The sequence below is a fragment of the Diorhabda carinulata genome, chromosome 2, assembly GCF_026250575.1.
Source record: "Diorhabda carinulata isolate Delta chromosome 2, icDioCari1.1, whole genome shotgun sequence".
Classification (NCBI taxonomy): Eukaryota; Metazoa; Arthropoda; class Insecta; order Coleoptera; family Chrysomelidae; genus Diorhabda; species Diorhabda carinulata.
The window spans coordinates 16327954-16344658 of record NC_079461.1 but is presented as its reverse complement, the minus strand read 5'-3'; the positions used below and the strand labels follow the sequence as shown (position 1 = coordinate 16344658).

At 34.8% G+C, this 16705-nt stretch overlaps 1 protein-coding gene across 2 annotated transcripts in view; it reads left to right on the top strand.

The window, feature by feature from the left end:
- The first annotated feature begins 6836 nt into the window (after positions 1 to 6836).
- LOC130890709 (UNC93-like protein) overlaps positions 6837 to 16705 on the top strand; it is a 223457-nt gene continuing 213588 nt past the window's right edge. The window contains exons 1-2 of one of the 2 annotated variants that reach the window (XM_057794954.1): positions 6837 to 7367; positions 7841 to 7930. The gene's annotated coding sequence lies outside the window, so the exon portion shown is untranslated. Of the gene's footprint in view, positions 7368 to 7840; positions 7931 to 9488; positions 9629 to 16705 lie in introns of those variants that run through there. The other variant, XM_057794958.1, reaches the window with a different exon arrangement.

Here is a 16705-nt window from a genome sequence, read left to right as displayed (position 1 = left end):
TTGTTTTCCTCAAGATTCTTAAGTTGTCGATTCAGTTGATATCTGACAAGTAAGTTGATTTATTAACAATTATATATTGTTAAAACGATTGTTTATATCTCAAATTCTCATGTAAGTTACAATATTGTGTAATTTAACGAAATAATTTCAATTCTCTCTGCTTTTATTATAACAATAATACTTAAAACTTGTGTATTCCAGATACGGATTTACTTTTCTCAATAATGCTCCAGAGAATATTTAATTATTTCTACTTCCACTTTTGTTATAATTATTCTGAAAATAGTTCAGAAACAATAAATAAATATGTTTACTGGGATTGTGGAAATTTATATAATAGGTCCCTAATTTTCCAATGCTCACTTGAATGAACGAAAATTCCTAAGATTCTTAATAAAGGAATTTTGGGAGCATATTCTTAAAAATATCAGAGCAAAGATGAGGCTGCTTCGAGTATGGAGAAGTCAACACAGTTGGCCACCTAGATTCCCAGATCTGACTCACTTCTTTGGTTGGCACGTGAAAAATATTGTATACAGTATGATATAAAAATTCGAAATACGAATGTGTTTGCTGTAGTTACACTTGACACTTAGACTATAATTTGAGCTCAGAATTACATTATATCACGATGTGATAGTTCCAGGCATGCTAAATCACTATTGTAAACTTCATTTGTCTAGATAACAACGCCAAAACAATTCACAGAATTTTATTTAATCGTATTATAATATAGTATAATATATATATACAGTGTATATTATACTATTATAATTCAATTACTAAATTGTATTAATAAACTCAAATGTTAGATTGCAGTAAACCCTTTCAGATACTCCTAATAAAAATTTCTTCCCCACAAGTATTAACATTGAAAGGTAGAGAAAAAAAGCATCAAGGATCGAGGTATGGAAAATTTTTCGTCCATTGAGAACATCTATCGGTGAAATGATGAAAAGCAATTTTCTCCATAAATATTAAATCAATTATTTACGTACAAGGTGTCCAAAAAGAGTATCAGGTATTTGTTTTCGCGCCACATTCGAATCGGAGCGACGAAAGGGATCGGGGAGGAGCTCGTGGCGTCCGCCATTTTGTGGAGTTTTAGTCACGATGGAACAGTGCGCGAGGACGCATCGCGCATTTTGTGTACGAGCGTATTTTCGTAATGGTGATTCAATAGTGACTTCTCAACGTCTGTATCTGTGTGCGGAATATCGTACACGCCACGCGCCAAGTGACGATAGCATTAGGAAATGGATCAGGATGTTCAAGAATACGGGTGCGACAGATAAAATAAAAAACTCTGGTCGCCCTCGCTCAGTTCACGATGAAGAAAGAATTGAAGAAGTTGAGGCGTCGATTCGTTGAAATCCATCTTTATCCATCTGAAAGCGAAGCCAAGCGTTAAACGTCGTTACATTTGATTTGAAAGGAAGATTTGCGTTTAAAAGCCTATAAACTTCAATTAGTTCAAGAATTGAAGGATACGGACTATGCTAATCGACTGAATTTTGCGAACGAAATGATGCATCGATTTACCTACTTTGAAAACATATTGTTCAGCGATTAAGCAAAATTTCACCTGTATGGCCATGTTAATGAGCAGAATTGACGGTACTGGGCAGTCGAGAATCCGAGACGAAAGCATGAACGACCCCAGCACAGCCCAAAGGTCGTTGTTTGGGCCGCTATGTCTGGTAAAGGAATTATTGGTCCTTATTTTCATGAAGATCAACGAGGCCGAGCAATCAATGTGAATAGTGACCGTTACTGCGATATGTTGCAGGTTTCAACTCAAGAACGTGGTTCCAGCAAGATGGGGCCACTTGCCATACCTCGAATGACTCGATGGAAGTTGTGAATGAATTATTTCCTAATAAAGTCTCGGTCTTAGCCCGCTTGACTATTTTGTATGGGGATACCTTAAAAGTAAGGTTTATCAAAATTCCAACGAACCTAATCCAATTGAACTGACATCAGGTCAGAAATGGCAGCAATATCAAGAGCTTTGTGTCGATGTATTATCGCCAATCTTCGTTCCCGTTTAGAAGAGTGCCAGAAACGTAAAGGTCATCATTTGGAGAACATCATCTTTTCCAAATAATTTTCCAATTTATAATATCAAAAAACAATAAAAGTTTTTATTGCTTATAAATATTTTTCGTTTTCTTGAACTTACAAATACTTGATACCCTTTTTGGACACTTTGTATAATTATTGACTAGTTAATTAGTGGATTGTTCATTCATATTGTCAGCAAAAATAATAATTAAAATTTCTATCCCAAATATTGATGAGAAATTATATCTATTGAATATATTCTCGTTTCAATATCTAATTTGTACCAGACAAACACGCAATATGTTAGTGATTTGTCCTATATTTAATTTCAGTTACCTTATATTATTATTTCATATCAATGTCAGCTATATTTCTTAAGTCAGTAAGTTTAGTTTTCAGTTTATTAAAGTCTCTATTCCGGAGGGTGTTTATTACATGCTTATCGACATATGTTAAGTACTAACCCTTAAAATAATTCTTAGCTTGATGTTTTTTCTACACTCATAAGTTTATATTGCAAAACTAAAAATTTCCAATAAAAAATGGTCGATTCTTTGCATTTTACGACTTTCTCCAATCCGAACAAGCCGTTATATAATAAGAATTGTAAAAAACGGTTCCTATTAGAAAAAAAATCATACGTCCATAAACCGTTAGTTCTAAATTCTATGCAAAAATCTGCAATAAACTTTCTCAAATTCTAGGTAAAGAACAGTACTTTGGTACAATTTGCAGCAAGTAACGGTAACAATAGTCCCTGGGCTATACCCTTTTCAAATTATTTTGATTTTCTCTGTAAATAGATGACAGCTTACACTATTTTATGACTTTTGAAAAAGCACTATTTTTGCATTTTTAACAAAAAGGGTAGTCTTAGTTCTTGGTAACATTTGATCAAATATCCATGTTTTAAATGTACTTCTAAGGAGAATTGAGCAAATACCTCGTATAGGTAAAAATTTTTATCATCATTTAATGTGGGCCGTAAAACAAGAAAGCATATTTTATAGATAAATAACATATAATATTATGATGTTTACCATATGAACTACACGACTGTTAATAACTGCAATTTCTTATAGAGATATGGAAAATCTTATAAGTTTCTTAGTGGGAAAGAGGAAGTTTTCCTCACTTTTCTTCTCTTAATGAATTTTTTCTTTTTTGAGATCTATTAAGTGATTCCGGAAACTATAAATAGTGACGTTCTTGCTTAGACTTCCCTAATCTAAGCGTTCATATAATTAGACAACCAATCCTACACTTCGGTGTATGATTGATTACCTACTCTTATTAAAGATGAGTCCAAAAATTGCAGGTCTTTTGAAATAAGTTAAATTTCAATATTTTATTTGTTGTTAATCTTGATATAATTGATCATTTGATGAGTAGAGTTTTGTATAAAAATTAGTGAATTAGAATGAAACATGTTACCGAAATGTACAGGGAACAGTGGGAAAAAATTATATCTTAAGAAAGATTATTTTAAATTCATTGTTTGTATGTTATAATGATAAAATGGGATTGCATGGTTATCCGCGTGTACAATATGAACTTTATCCTTTCAATTCATAATTCACTCCTGTTTTAAGCAAGTTTATTCTCTATAAATGATTATCTAGACTACTCAGAATATGTCGCAAATTTGGAGTACTTATGTATGAATATTTCATAATAAATGCTGGAAATGTAACAGGAATATTGAAAAAATACCCTTAGTTAGTTATTTGGGAGCCCACTAAAATTCCAGATTTTCAAGTTTGTAGTCTTAGTGAAATTTTAGAAAAAAAATAAAAGCTAAATTTTAGTCACCACATTTTAGGTGTGGAATCTCGGAAATTTTCAGTTTCCAAGGATGTATTATTTACAATTATATGTAAGCAAAACTGAAAAAAATTAAAAAGGACTAATGTGATAAGTATCTCATAATAAATCGTGTGGCAACAGATGCCATTTTTATTCCAATCCCGTTGTAGTATATTTGGTAATCGACATTGACGCTATCTAGCGGACGGAAATAATATATGTACTTCAACGAAGTATCCTCTTCCGCCTCCTATCTCTTCATTGTTCTCCTGACACGACCAGGATAGCGTCTGTTTGTTAGTAAACAAATTTAAATAGATTTAAATTAGGATAACGATCATTCAAATAGAAGTTTATTGTGGAACAGCACATTTAAAGAAGGACCTAGAGCAACTGTTTCAGACAAATTAAAGTTGCTAATGAAGTAATATGCAAAATTATAACCCTACAATAGTTGTTTATGTCAGAGTCTGATAATGATTTTCAGTTTGAGAGGAATTAAATCTAGATCCATATCAAGTTATCGAAGACAACTCAATGTTACCATTGATGAACATGAAGCCCGAGAAGTCTCGGCCAGATCCATCTCAAATCTTAACCCAACAAATATGAAGCTTGAGTTTACAACTACAATATTGAGAAAAGGTACGTACTTACGTCATTCATTTAAACATTTATTCTATGGTACATCAATATCTCAAAATTTATCAATATATTTCTTATCTAATTGATTTGAACAAACAATGTATATTTCCTTCAATTTTGAATAATTCTTTTTGTATATTCATATATTTGTCTATAGTTTGTTTGCTTTGTCATCGATTTCCTCTTGAAATATCATAAAGTAATTTTATTTTACAAAAAATTTATGTGCAGTAGGCTAAATTAGATTAAAAATCACCATGTATTTGGTATAAACCAAAACAGAACTCCATTCATTACCTTTTTTTCCAAAATGCTTAAAGCAAAGATGTTTTATAGATTTGCTTTTTTAACAACTTATTTTTAGTCTCAGTCTTATTTTAATACAACTTCTGTCATTAACGTTTTTGAACTCTTAAAAGTTGATCATATATCTACCTGGGTTCTGTTCAAATATTTTTTTTGTTTTTTATAAATTCCAGATTTGAAGAGCATCTGATTTCTCCAATGTGTTCATCTTTAAAAGTAGCCAACAAGTATTTGTTTCCCAGGGTACGAAAGTGTTATCAAAGATATGGGAAAAATGGGTTGATTTTATTTTTGTTATACTTTTCAATATCTTTATGGTTAACTTATGTTTCTTTTGTTAAAAAAATAAATAAACTATTGGAAATGAATACACCAAATCGAGTGTAATTATGTTAATTGGCATATTTCAATGAAGAATAAAAGTCTTTTCAGTATCTTTGAGTAGGATTACATGATTTTTTTTATTTTTCTTGTTGTTTTTACAATAGCTTCAAATTTGCAAAAAGTATGTTTGTTAATTATTCGACAATTATTAGAATTGTTAGAAAGTTTAGGAAAACTGGAACATACCATAGAGAACAAGTCAAATTGTCTCCAACAAAGTGTATTAGTAGAGATTAATCAACCAGAAACTCTCAAAATTATCAGGAGATAAGGCAATATGAAGGAAATTAAGTGAGTTTGAAATTTCCACATTGTAGTGGAGGAATATAGCTTAGTTTTTCTAATTGTATAATCTCTCCAAAATATCCAAACTTATTCTAAAATTGAACAAATCATTTCAAATTTTTGGCTGTTGTCTTTATAATCGAAAATCGTTTGTTTAGTTAACATTCTATTTCGAATTTTTAATATTTTTTGAATATTATTATAGTCATTCCATTTAAATAGTTCTATTTTCACAAATTAGTTTCCTTCAAAACGGATCTTTAAACGATAAAAGCATCATCTGACGAGCAATAGAAATGAATATTTCCGCCTACTTCATAAGTTTTCTAATATTCATTAAGAGATCAATAGATGATAATAAATACACATTTTTGGTCCAGATTTTGAGCGATGGCGACGCCATCTCTGTACGGAAACTTTACTGACCTTATTTTAACATTAATTTCTGCTATTTCATACGTCATGTCTCTAGGCTTTTTTGTACCTAATTAAAAAAATTGAATGAAGATGGCGTCTGTTTTTTATCCAGATCAGGGTAATGGCACAATGTGGAAACATGATTTTTATTAAATTCATAAAACAAACAGAAATAGCTAAATCCGAAAAACATACTCTTCGGACGATCGAAGACGGTCGAATATCTAATAGCGCCATCTCTTATTGAATAGTGGTGTATGGAAAAAATTTGTTTAGAAAAATATTAGATGACTCTGAGGTCTATATTTTGAGAATATTTCGAACGAGCCCAACATACAATTTTTAAAAAATGAGAATAACGTTTTTTGATATATGGACAAGTATATGAAAACCGTTGGTAAATGAAATAACGCTCTGTAGCATATATTGTACGTTAAAAAATAACCTAACTTACTTTCTTAATAACATGTAATATCCTCGTACGCGATTAAATTATAATTATTTTCTATTTTGTATACGGGATGACCGGAAAATTGAAACTCTTTATTTTATTTCTTTTTTCAAATGTATCACACTGTAATTCATAGCACAAATATTAGTGTAAAATTTTTTTTAGAATTATAGGACGTAAATTTTATGAAAAAAAATTTAATATCAGGATGCATTATAACATCTATTAGTTTAATGAAGATTCAATTTGACTTATAAAATACAGGGTGTGGGGTATTTAAAAGTAGAAAGAAAATGAGAGGCTGGATCTCTCTTCGTCCACCGTGTATATCGAAGATTGTTTTCACTATATGTAATACACCAGGTTATTAATCACAGGTGCCTAAATTATGTATAGATAATTTCAAAATATAATCCTTAAAGACATCTACTATTTTTTTTAATTTTAATAACATTCTTCTTTAACTATTATTGGGACGTCCTGTAAATAAGTTTAATTGTTATCGTAATTGATGTTTAAATAGCTAGGTAAATGAATTTTTTTTTTAATCTCAAATACAAATGGCTCACCCTTATATATATGATTTACTTTCCAAATTTTTACATAAAAATGTGTTTGTAAGAACGGAATTTTTTTGGAAAACTACCAGGAAATATATAAATGATTGATATTTTTCTTATATTATATTGTAAAATACAAATAGTTGAGAAAAGCCCTGTATATCAAAATTGATAAAAGTAATTTCAGAAATAAAATAATGTGGGCCTCTCTTCTGTTAAATAACAAAAAATCTTTAAACTTTTAGTTGTAAACAACTAATAAAATCAGGTTTTGAAACAAAAAAAGAATTTTTTGTATAATTGGAATTCGAAAGCGGACACAATTTTATTTTAAAATATCGTTTGAGAATCGCACATTTAGTGTGAAAAGTAATTTTCTATAAGACATTTTCGTGTTATATTTTGTGTAACTTGAAAACCATGAAGGCGAATTCGACAAATTTGATTAGGTGGGTCATTTTTTACTTGGAATTCAGATATTATTTGAGAAGTACATTTTGAAAATTTGATTTTATTGATAAAATTTTGATTTATAACTATCTCAATTATTATATATATTATCGAATAAGTTATAACATCTTAGGTTATATAACTTTGTATTTATAATACCGGGTACCATTTAAAAATTGTGGACTTGATATTATACGAGGGGGAATATTTTAGTAGCCGACGGATTTGAGAATTAATAAAAGTTTTTTCTGAATATATAGTTACATAATTTTCAGTTATTATTCATACAGGGGCAATCTGTATATGATTATTTATATTTAATTGAATGGTTTGAAGTGAATATATGTTTTCAGAAGGAATATGGATAATACTCAATCCATGTATTAAAGCAGTCATTTTCATATTTTTTTATATTTTTTTATTTGCAAGAATATTTAAAAAAAATATATTACAATTCATGTTTTTGTTTCAGGTGTTGGTGCGCGATTCTACGCGAAATTTTAACCCGTTAACGAAACGAATAATATATATTGTGCGAATCGATAAAGCGGTATGCCAAAAAGTAGGTGATTGTTGAATAAATAACAAAAAAAATGGTTCTTCAATCTTTATAACAAAAATTCAAACTACAAATTTTAACGTTACTAATATTTTGAATCAAATAACTTTTTCTCCATCAATTGTTCCAAAATTTATGCTGAGAAATTGATATTATAATATTATATACGAGGTATATCTACAAAGAAGGTTCCATTTGGTTATAAAAAAATACGAGTACAGGTCAGAAAACATATTTTTTATACTGTTAACCTAATTTTCTATGTTATTTCCAAAATTTTTCATGACTTAGGACAAGTTTTTGTGTGCCTTCTTCGTAGAAGGTTGCCGCATGTGTTTGCAACCATGTTGTAACATGTTCTTTCGGCTCGTCATCAAAGTTGGAGTGTTGACCACCAAGGAAAGATTTTAGGTGTAAGGAAAGAAGAAAGTCGGTATGAGGGAGGTCAGAGCTATTCGGAGGATGATTCTTGGAGCAGTTTTCATGTTACGTCACAGTGTGAGATGGGGCATTATCGTGGAAAAAAAAAACAATTTGACAGTAATCCTCGGAGATCGTTCTGTTTCTTATTGGTCACGCATGTGCATAAATAAAACGGCAAAACGTCTGACCAAACGGTGAAAATAAGTTGTCGAGGTGTCGGAATTTGCTTAGGGGTATCGAAAGGTCTTAAAGTTTCATCCCCTATGAATATCCGAAATATAGGTTTTCATTGTAACTTAGAAAAGGAACTTACATTGTGGATGTACCTCGTATAAAGGAAATACTAAAATTAGTTATTAAAACTCTTTATTCAAATTTTTCTAAAACTTTCGATACGAATTATTGCACCAAATTTTGATTGAAATGTTTTTTTTGTTATTTATTGAGTGAGCAGAACTTTGATCAGTTATTGTTGGTTTTTGTGTTTTTGGGAATTCTGAGAATATTTTGAAGAGATAAATAAAGTTATAGATTTTAATTAATGAAAAAAAAAATACAGTCAATTTATTTTTGAATAACTTTTTTAACATTCATTTTAAACTTACAAAACAATGTTTTCGAAATCTTTAGGGATCTTTTGGAGCATAAAGTTAAATTTGAATATTGTATTTGTTGTTGTTAATCTCGATACAATTGATCATGTGTGTAGAATTTTGTGTAAAAATTAGAGAAATAAAATGAAATATATAATCGAAATGTACAGGAAGCAATGTAAAAATATTATATCTTAAGATTATTCTAAAGCAATCTATAATTTTAAATTAAAAGAATCATTTGAAAACATCTTGAAGAGGTTCAGTATGTATATAAAAGTATCTAATTCTGAATTTACAACTTTCTTATGCTTACACAAGTTTCAAAATATGTGATGATATAATGTCATCGCATGGTTATCACCCGGTATAATTTAAAATTCAACATATTTGATTCTAGTAACTATATAATAATTACGATGATAATCATATGATTTAACTGCTTCAATACACCTCAAATTAACTTTGATTCGAAGTAGTAGTACATGGATCCTTTTGATCAATATAAATGATAATTAATTAACTTGTAGATGTGATTTCCATTCAAATTACTTTCTGAGTAATCTGTTGAGATTTTCTTGCACTTTCCGGTATCGGTTTCGGCGTGTCGCGAATCGATTTTAAGTGATGGAAATCATGGAAATGCAACATGGACATGGAGCCTTTCCTTTGTGGACAATGTTATGTGAGTACAAATCATTTTTCGTATCAAATTAACTACCCACTCTAAATCATAAATTCCAATAATATTTGCATAGTAAGTGAAAAAACAAATTTTTTTTTAATTTTCCTATCTTCAAACATTATTGTTGAAAAGTAATGAACATTCTGTATAATTAGTACGCAAGCAAGATTTATACTCAAAGATCAAAAAATTAAACCTTATCTTGGAAAATTTTCTCAATTGTTTCAAAAAATTACTCAAAGATTTTTATAATCTGAATGAATTCCTTCTCACTGATTAGTAATTTTAGCCCTAATATGTTCAGAAAAACAATGGTTATTCTACAAAAAATTTTTATAATGTAGGTAGGGTATTTAGCATTCAATATTTTTAATGAAACAATGGAGTCTGATGTGTTTATTTTAGAAATCTTTAGTTTATATTATATTCTGTTATTGACCATTATTTTTTTTTTTTAAATAACGACTTGTCACACTTCCTCAGCAATTTGCTGGGAAACATTCACCACCTCTGCGGAGTCCTGCTTTGCAGAGAGGCTCGGACGGTTGGAGTGTCCTTCTAGTCGTCTACGGCCCCTTTTGTCACTTATGGCATCGTTCCTGGAACATACTTCATGAGTGACGGGCTATCAGTGGTTTCCTTTTACCCTACGTCTCCCTTCCCCTCTCGGGATTAGGAGTTCGGGTTCCTTTCTCTCTGCTGTCTTTGCCTTTCATCTTTTTCCTTGTTGCTGAGAATACTCTTAGCCAAGTTCTGCACCAATTTCCAGTTCTCTGTGCTGTCAAGCATCTTCTCTACAATGTTGTCTGGAGTGAGCTCGCATTCCAGCTGTCTGTAAGTCCTGTCTCTGACCTCTCTCCACTTGTAGCATACGAAGATGGTATGTTCGGCGGTGTCTACGGCGGCACAGTATATACATCTATCCGTGGTGTCTTTTCTGAACCGTTTAGCATAGCATCGAAAGACGCCATGTCCTGTTAGGACCTGTGTCAGGTAGTAGTCTACCTGGCGGTGCTCGCACTTAACCCACGGCTTGATGTCTGGTATTAACCTTTTGGTCCATTGGGCCTTTACTGTCTCACCTTCCCATCTAGTTTGCCATGTTGTGAGGGAACTTTCTCTAGCTTCGTTGCTATTCTGTAGCGATTTGTACTTGGATGTTCTTTCCTGGGCTAAGAGGTCAATGGGCACCGTAGCCGTAATTACTTGGAGTGCTACTCCAGACACAGTTCGGAAGGCGGAGGCTACTCGCAACAGCATGTCTCTTTGTGCTCTATTGACCGTAGTAAAGTGCTTTTTTCTCATAAGCGCTTTTTGCCATATTGGGGCTCCATATAGGACAATATTTTGCATAGCACTACACAACACTGCTCTTTTGCTTTGCCTAGGACCTCCTACGTTTGGTATAATCCGAGCAAGTTTGGACACCCTTTCTGTAGCTTTCTTTGTTACTGTTTCTACATGTTTGCCAAAATTTCTACTTTCGTCAATGGTTATACCTAGGTATCTCAAGTTCTTTGCTGGCTTTATATTGACTCCGTCTACGCTGAAGCTTATTTTCTCCCTCTTTTGTTTACCCTTTAGTAGGATTGCCTCAGTTTTGTGGGGGGCAAGAGCAAGCTTGTTGTCTCTCATCCAGGTATTTATTTTTTCCAGGCACATGTTGGTGTTAGTAACCAATGTCTGTTGGCTTTCTGCTCCGACTATCAGCGCCAGATCGTCAGCAAATCCTATTGTTACAGCATTACGAGTTAGTTCTAAGCTCAGCACGCCGTCATATAGTACATTCCATAGCAGTGGGCCTAGGACGGAACCCTGGGGAACACCTGACGTAATATCCATCTCCCTATTCTTTTCTAATTGCAGCTTTCTGTTTCTTAAATAGTTAGAGACAAGGTTTATTAGATATGTCGATATATTCCTTTTTTGTAGCTCTTTGATAATCAGGCTGTGACATGCAGTGTTGAAAGCATTCTTAACGTCAATTGTGACAAGGGTGCAGAATCTACTTTTGAACTCCGTTACAGTATTCAGTGCAGCTTCTACAGCCTGGATCGTGGATTTCCCTTTTTGAAAGCCATACTGACACATGTGCAACCCTCCTCTGTCTTCAAGCTCATCTTGTAGTCTTCCCCGTATGAACGCTTCTAGTAACTTGCTCAAGGAATTTAACAGACAGAGTGGTCTGTAGGAACTAGGTAACTCAGCTGGCTTTCCTGGTTTTAGTATTAAAACCATCTTTGCAACTTTCCATTCATTTGGAAATTCCTGTTTTTGAAGTAGTTTGTTCATCATGCCTAATAACCAATCTGGGGCACAATCTGCTACTATTTTGATAGCCTTAGGGGGAATTTGGTCAATTCCAGGTGATTTTCCACATTTGATACTTTGGGCTACCTTCCTTAGCTCTTCTGCTGTGAAGGGTGGGGCTGGAGCTTCCTTTTCAGGGTATCTCCACTTATCATTTCCGGGTGGAAACAGTACTGCCACGATTTCGGATTTCTTTTCGATGTCAAGCTCATAGGGTTTTAGAGTATTAAGCTTTTTTGCTACTAGCTTATACGCATCTCCCCATATATTATTATCGAGTTCTTTGCATATGTCGTTCCAGTATTTCTTCTTTGATTCCTTAATTAGGCAGCAGAGTTCCCTTCTATTGGTCTTGTACGCCTCTTTCATTGCTTCAATATCGTCTCGATTTGGGTTGTTTCTTCTCGCCGCACGTTGTTGTACCCTTCTTAATCTGTTGCATAGTGACCGTTTTTCAGCAATGTTTTCATTCCACCAATATGATGTTTCAGTCTTTAGAATTCGATTTTGCGTGCTGTTCTTGCTTGCCATCTGTATCAGCTTGGTTACTGTTTCATGACTCATTTCATCTGGAGTAATGGTAAGCAACTCTATGCAGGCTTTAAAGGCGGTCCAATCAATAAGGGGCCTTATTGAAGTTGTTTTGGTCTTCGCTCTATCTACTTTAATTTCGAATGCGATATATCTGTGCTCTGTCAGTGTTTCGGTATCAAGTATCTCCCAGTTGGTTACTCTTTGAGATACACGATTGGTTGCTATGGTGACATCAATAAAGGACTCGCTATCTCCTCGGATAAATGTGGGCTCATTTCCAGTATTCAGAACCACCAAATCGCGAGCGTTGATCCATTCCACCCAGTATTGACCCTTTTCATCGGTTACAGGTGATCCCCACATTGGGGACTTGGCATTTAGGTCTCCCAGAATAATGGCATCACTGTTGTTCGTTATGTGCTCCATTATACTGTCCACCTCAGTTTTGTAGTCTTCCATGCTGATGTTTGGGGATATATAGCAACATATCAGCTCAAGATCTTTGAGTTTGATAATTACGTGACCATCTCCGACTACGTGGTTTATTACGCTAAGCTTTTTATTCAGAAGTAGGACCCCCACATTATGCCTGCTGTCCTTGATCCAGTTTGCTTCTTTGGTCCTTTTTTTGTTCGGTTCCCCAGTTACCATAATATCAATACCTTGCTGAACTGCGGTGGCATACGCCATATCTTGGGCTGTATAGGCACGTCCAACGTTGGCTTGAAGTATTTTAATATTGAACACTAAAGTTTTGACCGCGTGCAGTGCTGAGCCTGCGTCTGGTGTCACTAATTGCTTTTGATTTTTCCTTTACAAGCTTAAGGTAGTAAGGGCAAGCAGTCTGGTCAGCTCTGTGACCGTCTTTTTTGCATGTTAGGCAATAGCTTTTGTTAGTACAGTCTTTGGCCTTGTGGTTATCTTTGCCGCATTTAAGGCACATCTTCGAGTTATCGGTTCCTTTGCATTCATTGGTGCGGTGGCCAAACTCCAAACATTTGTAACACCTGGTGATTTTGACCCTTGCTCGGACCTGGCACGGTGCCCACCCTATTCTCACAGTATCCATTTTGAGTAATTCGCTGGCCACTCTTCTTTTGACCGCAAGTGTAGCAGTTTGGTTTCCCCTCTGGTTTGGTCTGCAAGAGAGCACTCGGACGTCATCTTCTTTTGCGTTTGCTACGCTTTTCCTGACATCTTGCTCTATCTGTTTTGCGTTCATATCTCCGTCTATGTCCGAGATATGAATAATGTCTTCATCTCTTTTAATTTCTACCTGGGTATCTTTATCCTTGTCCATTATAGCTTGTCTGAGGGCGGTTACTTGATTTTTTTCTCCAAGTATCTCCATAAGGACATCACCCTTAGCGGTTTTCTTAATGCCTTTTACCTTAACACCCATCTCATCTATGTTCACACTACTCTTGATCGAACGGAGTATGTCAGCATATTGCTTTCCTTCAGATTTGATTATAATCTTCTCTGTTGTCGTCGCTGGTCCTCCCTTACTTGACTTAGGTGCTAGTCGGCTTGGATCTCTAGGTATAATAACTTGCACTTTGACCTCAGATCCTCTGAAGATACCTTCTGCGCACTTTCTAAGGTAGATTTTATCAATTTTGCCGAAGGCTACTACTTGAATTTCCGTCACTCCATGGTTTTGAACCTCTGCTTGCAGTTTGCCTAGCAACTGATATAGTTGACCCATGTCGTTTTTCCCTTCTGGGTTGACCTTGTACGGCAGCATGTACATGGTTCTTGACCTTGCTCCATTTTTGCCTTTGCTGAGTATGACCTCGGTGTTCGTCCTCACATATTCAATACACCCTTCCTCAAGTTCTTCGCACATAAGGCTTGTTATTTCCGGAAAGTTGCATTTTAGGTCGCTTTCCGTAGTGGTGGTCAAGGTTACATCAGGGTCTGCTACTATTACCAGGTCTCCTCGAAGCTCTCTAAGCGATCCCAGCTCTGTAACAACGGTGCTTTGGTAGCAGCTTTCTGGCCACTCGAGATGTATTACCTCTTCTAGCCCTGTCCATCCTTTTCTTGCTGTTATTTGCGTCTCAACCCTGGTACGTATTTCATTTGTAAGATCGAGTAACTCTCGTCTTATGTCGGTTTCATCAGCTTGGACTCCTATACTTTGTCTTGCGTAGCTAGGATTATTGTCCTCTGGTTTAGCTAAATTATTAGCAGTTTTGCTCTTACCTGGCGATGATTGCTCAGTGTTGTTTCGCACCATCTGCGTGTGTCTGATGTTTAAAACATCCATTCTTCTGTTCAGGGTTGCCATTATGCTTACGAGCTCTCTCGTTATTGCCTTGATTTCAGTTTTTGTCTTTGTACTCACTTTGACTTCATTTTTTAATTCGTCGACTTTTTTATTAAGACTACCCAAGGCGGTCATAGCAGCAGTCATCTCTTGGCTAGTATCATCCGGGATATGCTTTCCATGTGAGTCTCGCTTTCGTTTCTTTTTGTCTGGACTGGTATTTTTTGCCAGTCCATCGTGACTGTTGTCGCTACTTGCTTCGTACGCCGTGTTACTGTGGCTCCCAGTCTTGTCATCCTGACGTGTGCCAGAGTTTGTCTCTAGGCTAGCAAAAACATCATCCGTGGCAGAGGCAGTTGAATCTTTGCGATTCATTGGTGGTGTTCTTGCCAATGAGGATCTCCTAACACTAGGGTCTGTAGTAAACATCCAGTGATACCCTGTTGGGGTCATATCTCCTTCATTTTGTCCTTTGTCTTCTAAAGACAATGCAGTTTTTTCGTCGTTTGAACTATAGCTATCCATTTATTTCTTGTCACCAGCGCTTCGTATGTAAGGGGGCGGGTCGAGTTGATTGAGAACGGGTGTACCCTCGGCTGTCGCCTACCCCAGTTCACTGAGGCCCAATCCTCGCTTAGCCAGTCCCGGAACACACAGACGGACCAGACTCGCCCGGGGCGATGTGAACTTCCGACTTCCACATTCAATACATACTACCTGATCAGGGCCCGTAGTGGCTGGCTTCCGATCCCGCGCCATCATCCACCTCGGCAGAGACTAGCTCACATCAGCATCAGCAGCTACTTCGGTGACGAACCGAAAGCAGGGCGATGCACTCCCAGCAGACTACAACGCAGAACCAATCCGGGATACAGGAAAAAAGGTAGGAAGCCCCCTAGCCCTCGTAAACTAATAGCGTCGGAGGAGGAAAATCTTCTAGGAATAGTGGGGTTTTTTGAGAAGAGTCCACCTTGGGAGTGGGGTGGATCTCTAGCTAGGGTACCTCGGGCTTGCCACACCCGTAGTCGCAGTGCGACCCCCTGAGGGCTATTGACCATTATTAGAACCTTTTTTTGTTGAAAGTATCCTTGGGTTGATATTCACTATATTTGAAAAACAACACGTGCAGTGCAGTTTTGGAATCCTTTTTATCAGTTTGTGGAATAGTTTGTTTACATTATAAAGAGGGTTTAATACCGATAATGAAAAATGACCTTGACGTTCCTTCTTGGATGCCTTTGTCTTTGTTCCAGGAATTGTGTGTTTACATAACATTACGAATACATTTTTTTTGATACATATGAGATAAGTTCGGTAGAGTCCTTTCATAATGTTTATTTAATTGGAGATAAGGACCACCCTAAAATATGAGAAATTTTAAAATCACTGTATTCTAGATAAATAATCGATGGTAATACCAAAATAACTATACATGTTGAGGGTATAATACTGATAACGAAAATTGACCGTACAGCCCCTTCTTAGATGCCTTTGTCTTTGTTGGAAGAATTTGTTATTGAATTGACTTTTGATATTTATAAGAAACATAACGTTTAATAGAATATTTTCTGATATCGTTTATCTTATTCGGGGATGAGGACAATTCTACATTATGGGAAATTTTAAACTTACAGTATTCCCGATAAACTATCAAAAATAATAGCAAGATAACAAAAATGTTTCGTTTTGTTTTTCATACATATGCAATCATTCTTTTGGAACTTTAAAATTTCAAACGGGTTAAACTGGGGATCTTTTGAGTCGTTTAATAAAGTATTTTCTTCCATTCCAATTCAATTTAGAGAAAATCTTTGATTATATAATTGCAGCTTTGCCTCAAAGTGGGGGTGTTCGTTTTGGTGGGAATAGAAACCATTTTCTTAATTAGTATCATCATTTTGTATTAGTGGGGAATCAATTTTTTGTACACATTTTTAATTTACAGAAAATTATATTGAAAT